The sequence below is a fragment of the Tamandua tetradactyla genome, chromosome 5 (assembly GCF_023851605.1).
Source record: "Tamandua tetradactyla isolate mTamTet1 chromosome 5, mTamTet1.pri, whole genome shotgun sequence".
NCBI classification, from domain to species: domain Eukaryota; kingdom Metazoa; phylum Chordata; class Mammalia; order Pilosa; family Myrmecophagidae; genus Tamandua; species Tamandua tetradactyla.
This window is the reverse complement of record NC_135331.1, coordinates 188429263-188443396: the sequence shown is the minus strand read 5'-3', so window position 1 is coordinate 188443396 and position 14134 is coordinate 188429263. Positions and strand designations below refer to the sequence as shown.

General features: G+C 37.6%; 1 protein-coding gene across 1 annotated transcript in view; it reads right to left on the bottom strand.

Annotated features, from left to right (window-relative positions):
- The window catches only part of RSPO3 (R-spondin 3), an 81057-nt gene that overhangs the window by 25900 nt on the left and 41023 nt on the right, over positions 1–14134 (bottom strand). The window lies entirely within an intron of this gene.

Below are 14134 nucleotides of genomic sequence, written 5' to 3'. Positions count from 1 at the left end.
TAGACACAGCACTGGCCTGATAGTCAAGTCTGGGTTTGAGTCCTGCATCTGTCATTGCTGTATGTGTTTTAAAGCAACCCACTCACACCCAAAGCCTCCATTTCTTCCTCTTTAAACGGAGTTGATAAGAGTAAGGCATAGGTGACAGGAATATTTAAAAGGCTAAATAAGATAATTATGTACCACCACAAAGATTTAAGCCAATAATATTAACTCACAGCCTCACCGGAAAGAATTGAGGTCAAGGGATATGTTTGTTGCCCCAGAATAAGAGAATACAGCCCAAGTAAAGTATTTTCCTGTCTTTCAGTTATTTGTAAGATGTTTTTTGAGTCCACATGTCATTCCCCTGGAGAAAACCTTTTTACTTCCTGTGCAATAGCTGGATGTTTCATCTCTATTTTAATCATTTTACCAAGGTCCCTGAATATTATACCCAGGTAACTGAACTCCTGTGTCCTAACCCCTTGAACCACTGCCCAGTTGTTTTATTATTCACTGGGTCTCCAAAGAATGTTGGGATGTTAAAGCAGCAACTTTTGGATATTATTTTTTTGAAATTTCTGATCATAAAAGCAGTACATGATAAACAATTTGGTCTTAGCCTGTGAGATAAAAATTCATATACACAATGATTCATCAGCCTCTTTTACAGAGAAATGTAGGCTTGTAAAAGACATTTCCATTTAAAGGAATACAGTTTCATCGCAATCCAGCTTTTAATGTGGTGAATTAAAAATACTTCTATTTCCTATGGAAGTTTGGGAGCTTACAGTTAGAGGATTCCAGATCCCATGTTGGTAGTTTTATTATTTTCATTATTGCAATACATATATGAAAATCTTTGGGTCTTAAATGAACTTTTTTTAAGAAATTAACACTGCATTTGAATTTTTAGTTAAGCAATAAACATCTGTCATTTGTCATTCACTAATATTGATTATAAATGGTCAATGGCTCCTGGACTCCAAGTCCAGCAGCTGAGATTTTTCTAAATTTGACCTTCTTAGAGTTTATATAAAAAGTGTTCAGAGTAATTCTTCTGAGCTTCTAGCCAATTTAAGGCCAGTTTGCAACCTAGTGTTTCAGATTATGCATTTAGCAATCAAAAAGGAAGAAATAAGTGACAGAAACCCTGGGGGGAAAAAAACCCCAAATACTCTACATGTCAACAAGAAGAAGGGGTGTTCAGAATTGTATGGTGCATAGAGTTAAAACATTACTACAAATTCAAGGTTATGCAAATAGCATATGCCTCAGGAATACTAAAAAATTTCACCTCTGTTTCCTGCTTCAGATGACAAAAAAAAGTGTGGAAGGTACCCTTCCATAAATGACTATAGGCAAATACAAAATTGTGAAGAAAACCAAGAAACAAGCAACTGCAAAGGCTGAGATGGTGGTATATCCTGAGAGAGCTACTGTCCACAGGTACTTATTTCTCACCACCTTACAAGATGCGACAGCAACAGTGTACTGGGACATCTGACACAGCCTCTGCACAAAGTGAGACATATTTTTCCCTTCTGAGACTCATGCAACTTTCCTAAGAAAAAACTATCATGCTTTCCTGCAGCAAAGGGCTCATATCAAGTTCAGATTTTACCATGACTATTTCCAGAAAACATAAAAGAAACCTTGGAAACCATCTCGTTCGATGGTTTCCATATCCAGCACTCTATCACAGGGCTATTGGTTGGTTAGAACCTCAAAACAAGAACTTCTATTTTTATTTATTTTATAGACTGGGCTCTACATACGATTTTAATTTGCCAATGGGTTCTGTTCCTAAAACTGATTTTAAAAGCACTTTTGTAATTCAATCTTCTCATTTCATAAGTATCTGCAGATAACTAAGCCATCTTTTACCAGGAGCAAAGCAAGTCTCAATAAAATGTCTGTTAAAAGGCTGCTTTCCCCCCTGGAAAATAGCTCCTCCTTGCCTATTCATTACTTGATCCTAGTTTTTTTGGTGTCTCTTCCCCGACCACCTTTCCAGGGTGAACTCTCTTAGCCTAATGTTCAAATCTGCTTTCCAGCATACCTGGTCCCAAGCCAACCTGGGCAGGGAGGACAAAGGGCTGGAAGCCCCGCGACACTGAACAGTGGGAGACCGCCTGCTTTCCAGGGTGGCGGCTGGCGGTAGCTCCAGTAGGTAAATTAGTACAGTGATACACTGGTCAATATCTGGATAGCTCCACAAATTGGATTAATAACATCAACACAGTTGTTAATGGAAAGCAACAAAGCAATATTATAGAAAACACTGTGTTTGGCAATCAGTGTGATAGTGCAAACAGCAGTGCACTAATTCTTTCCTCTTCTGTCATTAATCAGCCTCGTGATAACATCACTTGGGCAAAGTCACTTCATATCTTTGGTCTTGATGTTATTTATCAAAGACCAATGAACTATGCATCTCCAAGTTCCCTTTGGACCCTTTCATTCTGATGTTTCATTGGTCGCCAGTATTATCTAAGCTTTGCAAATCTTCTGAAATAAGAGTTCTAGAAATATATGTCCTCTTAATAAGTCAGCAGAGACAGAAGTGAGTTTATGAGGGATTATAGGGCAAGATAGCTTATAGGGACGGAGCATCACTTGCACATATAAACATGAGTACACAAGCGGGTCTAACACACAGTTGCCACTGAATACTAAATGAATACCCCCACATAACAAGACTACAGTATCTAAATGTTTTTAAAACAGCAACCAGAAGGAAACATTTTGGTTGCTTAAAAGATAGGGAAAATTCACTATAAATCTAGATGACAAATAATAGAGAAAAATATTTGCTATCCGTGTGAAAAAGGTTATTATCCTTACAATGCAAAAGAACTTCTATTAATGACTCAGAAAAGAAATATTATTCAGTAGAAAAATGGGCAAAACATATAAACAGGAATCTTACAGATATCAAATATTCAACAAATGTGATCAGCCTTATTAATAGTTGAGAACAGTCAATAATAAAATTATAGGATGTTGTTTGTTAAGCCATGAGACTGACAAAATTTTAAGAGACCGACAACATCTAGTGCTGACAAAGATATAAGGAAACAGGCATTTCTGCTCTCCTGCACATGTGAACTTGTTAAAACAGTTCTGGAAAGTAATTGGGCAGAACACAGTTATATTTAAAATGTGCATGTCTTTTGATGTATCCATCCAATGTTTGGGGCTCCTTCTGTATTAGATCTCACAATTACTGAGTGTTTATTATATGCCAGGCACAAATCTGAGTGCTTTCTACATTCTACTGCACTCTTTATTACAACTCTGTGAGGTAGTCCCTGTTTATTATCCCCATTTTACAGATGAAGAAATCGGGGCATACAAAAGCTACGTAATTCACATCACAGAGCTTGTAAAAAGCACAACTGAGATTTGAAAACAGGGAATGTGGATTCAGAGCTTGTGTTCTCAATACTAGGATGAACAATCACTTTTAGCTCTGATGGAAAGTGAAGCACCAGTTCACGACTGTTTCAAAGATTTTTAGTGTAGTAGGGGAGCAAAAAATGGGAAATAATTTTACTCTCCATCAATAATGCAATGGATTAATAAATTATGTTATATCCATAGAATGTCATATCTCTATTAAGAAGGAAAAGCTTGGAAAGATGTCCATGAAGGTTGGGTTAAAAAATGGCACCGATAAACACGCCCTTTTGGGTCAGCAAGATCAACAGTTCTCTGTCTTTCTCTATAGAAAGAAAGAATGGGTAGACTACTTTGAAAATAGAAAATAAAATATTTATTCTATATGGGAATATATGTTATATATATATATATTCATATAAGAATAAGGAAAAATTGGGAAGAGTGTACACCACACTTTTACATGGCTTTTCTCAGGGATAGGACTAGACTGAGGAAGAGTGAGATTATTATTTTTTTCTTTATATATCACCTATGTTTGGGAGTTTTTATGTGAGCATACATACTATTATTGCTATTTATAAAGAAGTCTTTTGGGAAAACCAACAAAGACACAAATAAAATGAACCCTAAACCCATAGCTGAACTGAGATGATTCTGATTTTTGAACTATCTAACTTTTTAGTTCATTAGCTGGATATTGGAAATTTCAAAACTTAAATTTTGAACACTGAACAGAAAACATAATTGTATGGACAGATAATTCTTTTAAAATAGAGGAAACCTGAAGGAACAGGAGGGAAAGAGGATAAGGTAGAATATGAAGCAGGAGGAAGGTCAGTGGAGCTATAGGTTGTTAGGAAGCCAAAGGGCTGAGGAGAGAGAAATTAAAAATAAAAACTCCTTTCTCCTACACACTTCAAAACAATTCTTGACAAACTAGACAAATGAGAATGTCCTACCACTTTGTCCATGAAGTACATAGGTAATTATATCATAGTTATGGAAACAGACCAAATGTGAAGGAAAACAACATCTCTCTGTGGTTTTGGTATTGGTTGGAGGACTAGGTACAAGGTAGCAGATGTTTACCATGTGCTCTTACTATTCTTAGTGAAATTTCAGTAATCATATATCCATAGTAAAAATAATGAGCTATCTAATTAGCATCCTACTAATTACATTACGAAAATCTAGTTTATTATTTCTGTAAGTTAGGACAATCAATTTTGTTCCCAGGTTACAGATACCTAGATATTAACTGCTGATCCTAAGTCCATGTCTGTTTTATATTTGGAATTAACAGTTCTTCATATTTTCCACGTGTGAGCTTCTCATGTTGTTATTTCCTTTCCTAAAATGTGATACTTTTGAAAACGACATCAGTGAAAGTTAAGTGGTCTTGGACTTTCAGTTATTAGATTTCATATAATGCCAAAGTGAAAGGAATATCTCCTTTAACAATGTACAGTTCTGCATAAAGATATGCCATGCAACTGAAGAGTTCAGAAATTCTTCCGTAAATATGTTCTTTACAAAAATAGGGAAAGCAGGTCCTTCTAGCAGAAACAACAAATAAACAAAACAACACTTTACAAGACAGAATTCTCAATTACAGCAGCCTGGACTCTCAGAGGCTAGAGCTATGACCCGGGAGAGTATACAAGGATAAACACAGGAGCTCAGCAATTAGGTTTGAGCTGATTTTGAAGTTCCAGTGGCCTGGTACACGATCAACAAAAGGTCAGCATCCCCCCAGTACACTTCCCAGAGTGTTCCTCAGCTAGGAATGGACACGGGCATGTTTTTATTTAACTCTACACAAATCAGTCCCAGAAATCATTCATGTGATTAATTGTTCCTTTTTATGTTCATTGTGAAGTCAGCTTACTCATCCAAAATGTTTCTAGCCAATCCAGAGAAAGCAGAAAAAAATTGAATTAAAATATTCTTAGCCTTATGCTTGGCATACCTGTCGAGTCTAACCTAGATGGAGAAAACTTTGGTTGCTCATTCACTTACATTTCTTTTTAACAGATAACATTAGACAAACAGGGTAATATTACCACATTCTTTCAGATGTGGTAAATTTTGAACTTCTGTTTTTTTTTTGGTGGTGGTGGGGGGTCATTTTCACTGGCCACTCTTGTCCATCGAACACCTTATTTCTGAGTATGGTGTCCACTCCACTCAGAAGGGCCACTTGGCTGTTGGTGTGAGGGGTGGGTCCGTGGCTCAGGCAGCCCTCCAGGACCCCACTCCTCTGCCGTGGTGACTGGCTCAGGGTGGGCACATGGCCCGAGCATGGGCAGTTTGAAGCCTTTCACAAGAGTGAGGGATTGGACACTGAAGAGGAGCCTGTCCGCTCAGAGCGAGAGATTTCAGCATAGACTTGGGGCTGTCCAGGGCCATCTTTCTAGAGATAGAGAGAGAGAGAGAGAGAGAAAGAGAGAGAGAGAGAGAGGGAGAGAGAGGGAGAGAGAGCCTTTTTCATGAGGAGAACAAAGCCGGGAAATGAAAAGAAATAGAGGCATGATGAGTTGAAATGGAGAGAAAGAGAGGAGAGAAGGATGTAGGCCCAACAGTACTGTTTGAGCTCTTGGAGCAGGCTGTGCCTAAAGCCAATAGTTTTCTTTTTTGCTGAGTTCTGTCATTTTCAAACAACATGTCATGATGAATATAGAGGGGTGAACAGTGAGCTTGGTGAAAACAGGTTATCAAGGGGAGATAAATACTAATATATTATTTTTCTCTTAAAGCAATAATTAGTTATAGAAAAGCATTTCCAATTTAAATATGAAAAATGGGGTGTTTTAAATAAAAGATAAAAGGGACTGATTTGAAAATTAAGTGGAAAGAGAAGTGCATATCAAAGAGAGAAGGACCAGAGTGGGTTCAGAGGTTTTGAAGAACTGGCCCCTTGTGTCCATTTCGTACATGTTAATAATAGTGACCTACAAGTGCCAGACGCTCGTACTAAGGCCTTTATGCTTGGCTCTGTCTATGAGTATAAAATAGTCATTCTATTCGGGATCCAGCCTGAGAGCAGTGTACAAGGATTCAGCCATTTTAGTGGTAAAGTCTTGATGCCAAAAATGATATGGTTTTAATATAAACAAGCCATAGAATGTTCCTGTTTTATTGATGCCACAGAACTTAATTGTAACCCGACTGTACTTGACTTGGGCACATTTCCTTAGGTCAAGCGAGCTCGTCCTGTCGACGGCAAAAATCTACAAAGTTAGTCTGTAACGCTTCCATGAAGAAGTTGCTGGAGTAGATAAAAAGCGAACAAGATAAAAATCTACGGAAAGAATAACCCTTTTGTGTGTTCAGATGTGTGGGGTGCCTCCTGTACCAAAGGGGGTCTGGCAGCACCAGCAGCTTTAAGGAGTGGCTGTACCAGGGGAGAGGGCAGGACAGGAGCGTGACAGCAGGAAGAGTCTTTCTGTTGGAGAAATGTTTACTCTCTAATCAGCAAAGGACAAGAAGGCCTTTTTGGAAACGGTATTGGGGGTCCAGAATTTGAATTTATGCTGATGCTTTCAGAGTTTCTCTCTAGGGAACCCTCTTAATTGGCAGGGATCTCAGTTGGCTAGAACAGACTCCAAATGGAGCCAAGGTCACGGGGTCATTTCTCCAAAAGGCCTGAAAACTCAGCTCTGCTCCACAGCTACAAGCTGTACCTTTAACCCTGCTGAGCCATCTTACAAACACATATCTGCACATCAAAATGGTGTTGAAAGAAAAAATACCCACATTTAAAAAGTAGGCAGAGCTATTTTATCCTTGTTGGAGGAAATAAGTACCTTTCTGAACCTGAAGACTGCAGAGACTGATTCAGCAAATCCCAAGGATGAAAACTGCTGAAGCAGGTGTAAGTGGCTGACCCTCAGCAGTCAATTACCCTGTGGACCCACATAAACCACGATGCCAACATCTAGACTCCAATATCCACGGTGGCAGGGACTTTTGACTCTTGTTCACGTCTGTATCTTCAGCACCTAAGAGTACCTGGCACATAGTGGGTGCTCAATAAATATTAGTTGAGTGTGTGAATGTATCTTGGCCTGGCGTTTTATTTCGTCTTCTTATCCTGTTTTTGACAAATTAGAAGGTACAGTAGAAATCTCCAATAGAGCATCTTCTATATCAGCATAATGACTTTCACACAGGTAGAGGCAGCATCTTAGATAGTAAGAGGATGTGGAATAATGAGCAATCAATCGCACTCATTAATGACAAACAAGAGAAGGACCTCTGTGGTAGTTGCAAAAATGGCTGCAATGCTCCACTCCTCCCAATACATGCATGTTCTCTTGCAAAGTGACTTAATGACTTTTTCCACCAAGAGGTGAAATCGGTTTTCACAGCTCTTGAATCAGGACTGGGCTTGTGACTCGCATTGGCTGACAGTGTGATGAAAGAGAGATTGAGTCAGCATTGAGGGTAGCCTTAAAGAGGTCCTGCTACCCCTCTGATCCTCGGAGCCTTGAATAACTCGCTACCTTTATAAGGTAGAAACATGATACAGTGTCCTCAGGCCTCTGCCAGCCAACAACATGAGGGACCCCTGCCAAGGTGAGAGTCGTCCATGGGTTTCAGCCCCTACTGCCCACACAGAGATTGTTGTAATAAGCGGTGTTGTTTTAAGCCTCTATGATTTGGGGTTATTTGTTATGCAGCAAAAACTAACTGAAACACCCTCACTCATGTACAGGATCTAAACAATGGCAAGATCATTGTTTTCTTAGGGGCTGAAGAATTTTTTGTATACTACAGCTTCCAATCTAGTCAACAGCCTGACCACTATAAATTTTGTTAAGTACTGACGAACCTCACATGAAAGAAATCTCAGAAAATATAGGCATCTGCAAGGATCACTTATTATAAAGGCTGCTTTAGAATTGGGATACTGAGGTATACACCAACACAGCAGAAAAGTCTCAAAATGATTTTCCTTTATCATAGAAAGGCTGAGAATGCATAGATAATAGTAACATTTGAGTTTGTCCTTCAGAATACTTTCAACCACCGTGAATGATGCCCAGACGATGTTAGGGAACCCACAAAAATGGAATGATACGAATATGATCTTAATTTTAAGGAGATCATCATGGTTGGTTGAGTTATAAAAGTACCCAGCATTGCAGGCCTGAAAGAAAAGGGCTTCTCATTTTCTGGAGCTTTCTCTTTAACCTTGAGAAGTTTAAGAACATACAATGGGATTGCACAGCGTGTTAGATATAGGAAACTTAATAGCTGCCATTGCACTTTTTGCTACATTGATTCAGATGCTGGCTATAGCCTTCCTGTTCCATCACTACATAGGGGACTTGGCTGTACATACTAAGGAAATTAGAGTGGCCTTTAATCCACAAACCTGGGCCACAGAGGCTCCTTGCTAAGACCGTGTCACCTTAATGTCAATGCCAGAGGAAACTGTAAGAGGTTGGGGCCTGACTTGGAGTCTGTAACATTTCTTTCCCATATGAATAATAAGTTCTGACACATGCTCATTGAATTTGCAAGCAGTTTTGATGCTGCAAGGATTAAATTGGAGTTGGTGGAAAAGAAACAAATGGAATTAAGAGTTGAGTAATATAGCTAAGGAGAAAAAACACAATCAAATAAAAGATGGAACAGGACATGAGTGGAAATGACTGAAAAGGATCTGAAGATGTACCACATTTTTACAGGGTCTTTAGAGATTAGTGGTGCCCACATCTTTTAAAGGCATCTTTTTATTAACAATTTTACTGTTATTAAAAGCCAAATATGGGCAGGCCACGGTGGCTCAGCAGGCAAGAATGCTTGCCTGCCATGCCAGAGGACCTGGGTTCGATTCCTGGTGCCTGTCCATGTAAAAAAAAAAAAAAAGCCAAATACTTGATGCTCCTTATATCCAGGGTATGGACAGATGAGTAAAACATATGGATAAAAATAAACAAATAAATAATAGGGGGGACAAAGGATAAAATAAATTGGGTAGTGGAAACACTAGTGGTCAACGAGAGGGAGAGGTGAGGGGTATGGTATGTTTGAGTTTTTTCTTTTTATTTCTGTTATTGGAGTGATGTAAATGTTCAAAAAATGATCATGGTGATGAATATACAACCATGTGATGATATTGTGAGCCACTGATTGTACACCATGTATGGGATGCTTTTATGTCAAGAATATATGTTTGTATGTTAAGTTTTTACAATAAAAATATTTTTAAAAAGCCAAATATTTAAAATACATTCAAAAAGTGATCATGGTGATGAATATACAACTATATGATGATAATGTGAGCCACTGATTGCACGCTATGTATGGGATGCTTTTATGTCAAGAATATATGTTTTATGTTAAGTTTTTACAATAAAAATATTTTTAAAAAGCCGAATATTTAAAATAGGTTGGGGCGCATACAAATTTTAGTTTCAATCAGTTACAACCATACTCTTGATCTGCTTCCAATAAGTACAAGTTTAGAGAGATGAAATTTTCATTTCAAATTTTGAAGTATGCAAAATATAGGATACTGCAAATATTCAACCATTTAAGACCTACAAAAATGGCAGTTTGATATAGCACAACCTAATAGATAATTAGGAGATTATTAAAACACAAGATCTGGCTACAATCACTTAATTTATCTGGTGAGGAGAAAGCTAAATAATAACCAAACAACTATCAGCCCTCTCCTCTGAGGAGCTTAAATGAAAAAATCGGATATAGCTTTAAAGAGGAATTATACATGTTTATGACAAGGAGCATCTTTCTGAGAAAGAGAGGGGTATTATTTACTGCAGCGGACTACATTTCTTGGAGGTTTTAAATATAGCTGGGTGTTTTTTTTTTCATTTTTCTTTTATAAAAGGAATTTATTAAGTTGAAAGTTTACAGTTCTAAAGTCATGAAAATGTCCAAATTAAGCCACCAACAAGAAATGACCTCCACTTAAGAAAGGCTGATGCTGTCTGTCATGGTCAGGTTCATGTGTCAGTTTGGCCAAGGTCTGGCTTGTCTGTTGCGATGAGGACATTTCATAGAATTAAATCATGATCATGTCGGCTGCATCCACAGCTGATTCCATTTGTAATCAGCCAAAGGGGCATGTCTTCTGCAATGAGTGATGCTTAATCTAATCACTGGAAGCCTTATAAGGAGGATTCAGAAGAGACAGGCTCTCTTCCTGCTTCAGCTGGTGAGCCTCTCCTGTGGAGTTCATCCAGACCCTCCATTGGAATCATCGGCTTCACAGCCTGCCCTGCAGATTTTGGACTCTGCATTCCCGTGGTCACATGAGACACTTTTATAAATTTTGTATTTGCAAGTGTTCCCTGTTGATTCTGTTTCTCTAGAGAACCGTAACTAATACACTGTCCATAAGACCTGTGTCAGCTGGGAAGGTGTGTGGCTGGAATCTGCTGGTTCCTTGCTCCTGGGCTCTCTTGCTGTCAGCCTCTGTATCCTGTGGGGCTTCCTCTTGTGGCTTCTCTAGGGTCGCCTTCATCTCTTGGCTTTCGTTGGGTCGCTCCAGGTTCTGGCTTGCTTAACATTTCATGGGACGGCAATGTCTGGGGCAAATTCGCTCCAGGTGGAGAGCCACATCTCCAGTGCTGTTGTGACCTCACTTCGGTACTTTACTGAGTTGTCTCTGACCTATGCCCGAAGCTTAATCTACTGATGAGGTGTGGGGAAAAAGCAGAAGGCTCCGGACCATCTAGTGCTTAAACAGGATAAGTTTCTGTGGCTCAGCTGGTCTTCCTCCATGGAAAAAGGTGGGAGACGACATAATCTAAAAATTCTAAGCCAGTTGGCATCCTACAATTTTGGGCTATTACATGCCTCTATTTGGATTGAGATGAACTTTAATGGGACTCTTGGCTAAGTGCCTTGTTTTGAAATTGAATGAATATTTAATATAAATCCTTCCTGTAAAAAACTCAACTATCTAACACTGGAGTGGTTGCTATAAAGATTTTAAGAAGTAAACTTAAGGACAGAGCAGAAAATCTAGGAACAAAGCAGACTCACTGCCAAAAATGGATCTTACTGTAATATTAAATATAGCACTTATGATAAACATAATATATATTTATAATAATGGTATTTGAGGGCATGACCAATTTTTCAATTCTCCTTGTTTACATCTATTTCAATACATTATTTTCATGCATAAGTGCGACTGGTCTATATGTCAGTATTTATAGTCTCTGAAAATATGTTGTATATCTTGGACATTTCAAATATGCAATTCAATTACTAGCTTTAATAAAAGTAAGTTCAAATGAGAAACAGTTGCAATGGTATTATGCTTTTATTAAAGCTGTAATTGATGAGGGAGTTAGGATTAACTAGAAGATAGCGTGTAAGGTAAAGGGAAATAACCCTAAATGGTGTACACACACAGTACACCAGGTAAAAGTTTACAATTACATTATCTTCTTAGACTCGTTTTCTATGAGTATTATAAGCATGGGGAGAACAGCAGTGAAGAAAAATGGGTGTTTGTACAAGAGTTTACAATCTATTTTTCCAACACAAACATAGCAAAAAGCATCTCACAACTAGAATAGCCCATTGTGCTACAGAAAACTACTTTTTTCCTATTCAGCTTCTTCTTAGTGTACAGTGTGGAAATCGGTTCTGGATCTTATCATTCTCCTTAGGAGACTTTGCCTTTGGCAATGATAACATGGTAAAAAATATCCTGAGCACATGGTCTACACCTTTTCCAAAATGAGCTGTGTGTCTCTGTCTATTGCTTACCTTTTGGGCAAAGATCACAGATGCAAGTCTAAATTCAAGGTTTTCAAGTCAAATGTTACAAAAACCTCACCTTTGGCTCACTCACCCTAGAAGTACTGAAGGCATGAACCTAAAAGGATCTCCTTATTTTATAATCTATAAGCATTTAGAAGCAAGTCAAATAACAGCTAGTCTAGAAGTTAGGAGAAATTGTTTCTATGTTTCTTTATTGCATTTGCCTTTAAAACCAAATGAAAGTTTCCAAGGCTCACCATTTTTAAGATAAGAAATACTAGCTCATACAGAAAAACATAAAGAGGAATTAGTCTTCTATTTCATTTGGTCTGGACAACATGCTTCTTTCTGTGCATATTTGTAGCTGGTACCATTTAGATTATAAATTCTTTTAAGACAAGGGCTAAATTTTTGAGATTTAAATATATATATCAGAACCCAAATGACAGAACTCTGGGTAATGCTATTATGATGTGATGTTTGGTACAGGGGGATGTCCAGAGGTCATAATTAGTTTAGTTTCTGTTTAGTTTATTCATGTTCAAATAGGATATTGGATAAGTTACTGTTAACAGAAGTTAAGAAATCTGTAGATTAGTGAAGTAAGGAGTGAAGGGAGAAGTATTTTCTTTTCTACCTTAAGCTTCTAGACCATTTGTGAAAACTTGGGGGTACACATATAGAAAGATGAATGAAGATGAAATAAAAGCAGAATTAGGTCTTATTAGGAATGTGAACCACATTTACTACTTGGTATTCTACAAACTATAAAATTTGGAAAAGAATGTGTACCTAAAGTTTTCAAGTTGTATGAAGTTCTCTTTGTAAATATAAAATATCACTTCATTCCATTCAGAAAGGAGGGAAAAGACCAGAAAGAAACTATTAAGTGAAGTTATATGTCACAGGTTACTATTTTAAACTTCTTATAGCACTATTTATCTCAGTTGCTAGTTTCAAGAACTGACATTTTCAATGTTGTTTAAGTCAAGACCTACCAACGTATATGAGAAGGGCCCATTCTCAAATGAAAGAAATAAAAACATAATTAGATTGATCATTTAATTTTTCTATTGAATAAACTTTACTTACATTTTAACAGCAAACTGTACTGAATATTGATTAGCAATGTAGAATATTTGTGAAAAGAGTAAAATGAACGAATACCACCTGCAAGTGATTAAATTTCAAGAAAATTTAGTAAACATAAGTAAATATATGACTATGGGAACATACCAGCAAGTAAGTGATGAAATATTTGATTTCCAAATCCAACTTTTAAAATCTAAGATGTTTTAAATTAATTGGTAACAAATGCCAGAAAGACCTTTCTCACTAGCCAACTTTCATTCCTTAAAACAAATTTTAATCAAAACCTTTTACAAATTTATAAAAGCTTTGAAGTTCCCTTTAAAGTCACCCATGTATTGAAGAATTTTATCACATTAACTACTTGATTCCTAATGGCAACAGCAGGCTTTATATGTTATGAAGATGGCCAATTCTTTTGGTGCAGGGAAAAACCCTTTTTTAGAAAACTATAGGTAGACCCAAATTCTTTCCTGTTGGAACAGTGCTTGTGTTTACACAGCATACTCCACTGTGCTGCTGCTGAGCTTTATTCACACATCCAGAATCGTGCTTGCTATATGGAATTGTGAATAATAACTCAATCCTCTCTGGGCTCTGAGGGGTACCTCACGGTAGCAACAGTATCACATTCAGGGGTGAACCCCCAGTTTGGCCCTGAGTGTGGCATAATGTAGGAGATCAGTAACACTATGTTGAATGAATAAATGAATGAAATAAGCTCATGAGATTCAACCTCAAAAGAAGCCAAACTTCTTTCAAGCTGTAGTTAATTGAGAGCATCATGTGTAAGCTCTGGGTGACTGGGTGACTACCAATAGTTACATAAAATTATACAATAATTTGTACTTGGTATTGACGCCATTAACGAAAAAGATGTTAAGTTGACATTTTAAAGGTCAAC